We start from the raw sequence: 4,347 nt of genomic DNA, 5'->3' as shown, positions 1-4,347 counted from the left end.
GTTGTGACTACATGGTAGAAAGCTACGGAGGAGCTTTACCATTGAAGTACCGCGAGATTTTGGACGTTTTCGGGTACGTTCGTAAACTAACTCTGGCTTTCTACTCTGATATCAGAGCACTCTTGTCAGAGTGTTCCAAAGCACCGAATAAAGGATGAATTTACCAACGCGCAACACTCGTTGAATATGAATGATGTCATTAAACATCAGTAAAGAAACGTAATTAAATTGTTGCCAGCAGCACAGTGACAGTCACGAAACGTTCTAGATAACATGAAAACAACCTAACGAACTCTGCTAGGGCGAGTAAAATGGTCAGAGTGAGGTGTTCTCTCAGTCATGTCTTAACTTGGTTGCTTGGCTGCCATTGTAAGTTCAGAACACTCTGCTCCCAGAACGCGTTTCGCTTTGGAATGCATGAATGACCCAGAGCGCACTCTGACACACTGTAGGCAATTATGAATTCACCCGTAGACTGGTTTTGGATTTCCCCCTGACCAATATGGCTGCGATTTAGCCTCATTCTGGAATTTTGAAGAGGATTATAACATAGCCCACCCCCTCCCCTCTAGTAATTTAATATGATATCTAGGGTTTCCCCATTCATCTGTGATGACAGCTAGCTAATATCCTAATCATATGGACGTCACAAGTGACATGTCAATTGGCTAAGGCCACTGCTATCCGGGAGCACGAGAAGCCAAATTGGTGAGAATGACTAATGCACCAGTGTGGTATAGAGGTGCTTCCTTCTGGACAGCTGAATTCACGGGTTCACTGGTGGTGGCCAATGTTTTCCCTCCAATTATTTTATTTTGACAGTTTTTCCCCTCCCATGATTTTTTTTCGATGAGAATGCAAGTTGGTACGAATAACTAATGCACCGGTGCTGTATCGAGGTGCTTGCTGATGTAAAGTGCTTCATTCTGGGCAGCTGTAGTCACGGTGTCGCCGGTGGTATGTGGCCATTTTTTTCTCTCCCATGGTTTTATTTCAAGAATAGTAGTAGCCTACACAAAAAAATAACTCATCTAGATGTCACCTTGATACAATAATGAACGGCAACACCGGTCAAGGGACAGTTTCTTCGCTCCTACTTGTCAAGCACTGTGGTCCCGCAACGGTGTGGGAAGTAGCTGGGCTAGTGTAGCCAATTTTAGGGTTCCAATCACAGTAACTACACGCTGCACGCATACAAACAACAGTACACCCATCATCAGTACTTTATTCGAAAAAAACAGTCGATTTAATTGACTGAAAAGGTACATATTTTGTGTTAAACGAACAGTGAAATGCAAGTCAAAACTCATCATGTAGCTTCAAATAGTTTAGTCCAACTCTCGCGGTAGTTAAACTATAAATATCGTCTATAGCTCAGTCAGTCAGTCAGTCACAACCAATGATTTATATATACTGAACAAAAATATAAACGCAGCAAATTCAACGATTTTTCTGAGTTACATTTAAGGAAATCAGTCAATAGAAATAAATAAATTAGGCCCTACTCTATGGATTTCACATGACTGGGCAGGGGCACAGCCATGGGAGGGCATAAACTTGGGCGCCAGGCCCACCCACTGGGGAGCCAGGCCCAAGTAAGTTTTTCCCCACAAAAGGGCTTTGTTACAGACAGAAATACTCCTCATTTTCATCAGCTGTCTGGGTGGTTGGTCTCAGACGATCCCGCAGGTGAAGATGCCAGTTGTGGAGGTCCTGGGCTGGCATGGTTACATGTGGTCTGCGGTTGTGAGACCGGTTGGACGCACTGCCAAATTCGCTAAAACAATGTTGGAGGTGGCTTATGGTAGAAGAATTATCATTCAATTATCTAGCAACAGCTCTGGTGGACATTCTTGCTGTCAGCATGTCAATTGCACTCTCCCTCCAAACTTGAGACATCTGTGGCATTGTGTTGTGTGACAAAACTGCACATTTTTGAGTGGCCTTTTGTCTCCAGCTAAGGTGCACCTGTGTAATTATCATGCCATTTATATAGCTTCTTGATATGCTACAACGGTCAGGTGGATGGATTATCTTGGCAAAGTAGAAATGCTCACTAACAGGGATGTAAACAATTTTGTGCCCAAAATTTGAGAGAATGAAGCTTTTTGTATTTCAGCTCATGAAACATGTGACCAACACTGTACATGTTGCATTTATATTTTTGTTCAGTATAGTTTTAACTTCCATGTTTTAATGTCACATTCACAAGTACAGTGAAATGCCTTTCTTGCAAGCTCTAACCCCAACAATGCAGTAATCAATAACAATGTAATACTAAAAATAAGGTAGAACAAGAACAGACAAGATAAGAACACAGTAAAGTAAGTAAGCACACTATATACAGTGTCAGTTCCAGTACCATATTTACAATGTGCAGGGATACTGGATCGATAGAGGTAGATATGTATAGGGCTAAAGTGACTAGGCATCCAGATATATGATAAACATAGTAGCAGCGTATATGATGATTGTATGTGAGTGGGTGTATGTAGAGTCAGTATAAATGTATGTGCATATTATGTGTGTGTGAGAAAATGATGGAGTGAGTGTTTGTTTGTGTGTTGGAGTATTAGTGTGCGTAGTGTCTGGGGTCCTGTGAGTGTGCATAGAAACTGCAAAAATAAGAATAAAATACTTGAGTCCTCAGCGATTTTTCAGGCCTTTCTTTCACATCGCCTGATATAGAGGTCCTGGATGGCAGGGAGCTCGGCCCAAGTGATGTACTGCAGTGGAGGCTGCTGAGGGGAGGACGGCTCTTAATAATGTCTGGAATTGAGTCATTGGAAGGGTATCAACCGCACGGAAACCATGTCTTTGATGTGTTTGATACCATTCCATTGACTCCATTCCAGCCATTATTATGAGCCGTCCTCCCCTCAGCAGCCTCCACTGATGTACTGGGCTGTCCGCACCACCCTCTGTAGCGCCATGCGATCAAAGGTGGTGCTACTGCCATACGAAGCAGTGATGCAGCCAGTCAAGATGCTCTCAATGGTACAACTGTATAATGTTTCGAGGATTTTAGGGCCCATGCCAAACATTTAGGCTCCTGAGGGGGAAGAGGCACTGTCTTGTGTCTGGACCATTTTAAGTTCTTAGTGATTTGGACACAGAGGAACTCTCGACCTGCCCCACCCTGTAGTCCACGGTTAGGTCCTTGGTCTTACACTAGATGATTCATAGGGGGTGCTGTGTTGAAGCTTCCATCTTGGCACTCCCTCACCATTGTAAAAAAAAAAAATAAGAAAGTTCTAGAAATGCATATATTAATGTCCACATGAGTTTTTGCCACATTTATTATATTACAGACACCTTAATGCATACTTTTACATTATATGTGAGCTAAACATAAAATATTTATACTTCTTGCGCTTCATAGAGCAGTGCAGAGCTGTTCAGCACAGCTGTTGTGAAGGAAGTTGTCAAGGAAGTGAGTTTGTGTTTATACAGGACCTCCTGCCCCCACCTACCATCAATCAATCATGTCAATGCAGGGCTATATGGAGTCCTCCACATTGTTACAAAATTTGTGAGATGCATGGCGATGCGGTAAGGAGCTCAATTTGGCCTCTGCATGCCTCCAGAGGCTCAGAAATTGCGTCACACCCTCCATACAGAGACTCCGACAACATTTTTGGATCAAGCATAAATTCGCTTTAGCACAGTGTGTTCTCTGAAAAAACGAGCTCAGACCACTGAGGTATTATGAACAGCTCAGACTGGGAAAAATTGTGATGTCGGAGAAGTCAGAGCTCTGATTCAGCGTTCAGGTGCTACTCGGAACTAGGAAACTCTGAATTTTCTGATTAGCTAACTGGTTGAATGGGGCACATGCAATGGTGTAGTGGATGGTATACTCCGTATACCCACTTATTTTTCAGTGGGCATTGCGTATACTCACTTCTTAATCCCCACTGATAGGTATAAAAGTAGTGTAGTGGAGGTATAAGCCATGTCAATTAATAGGGCTGATCGGAATGTTTAGCTTTACATTTTGATAAACTATTCACATTTTAGGCACAGCAAGGTACACGGTAGTAGGCCTACACGTGAATGTTTCAAAATACAATTAGCGGGAAAACACTATTCTAAAATGCGCACCGCACATGCAAGCGGTTTCATAGACAGAGATCATCATTGACGACCTGAAATGGTTCACCCACACAGACAGTGTGGTGAAGAAGGCGCAAGAGCGCCTCTTCATCCTCAGGAGGCTGAAGAAATTTGGCTTGGACCCTAAAACCCTAAAACTTTTACAGATGCACAATTGAGAGCATTCTGTCTGGCTCACCGGGTCGGAAAACTACCCACTTGTCCAGGCACCACTGCACCACTGCACCACTG

The sequence above is a fragment of the Oncorhynchus tshawytscha genome, linkage group LG28, assembly GCF_018296145.1.
Source record: "Oncorhynchus tshawytscha isolate Ot180627B linkage group LG28, Otsh_v2.0, whole genome shotgun sequence".
NCBI lineage: Eukaryota > Metazoa > Chordata > Actinopteri > Salmoniformes > Salmonidae > Oncorhynchus > Oncorhynchus tshawytscha.
Note: the sequence above shows the minus strand (reverse complement) of the source record.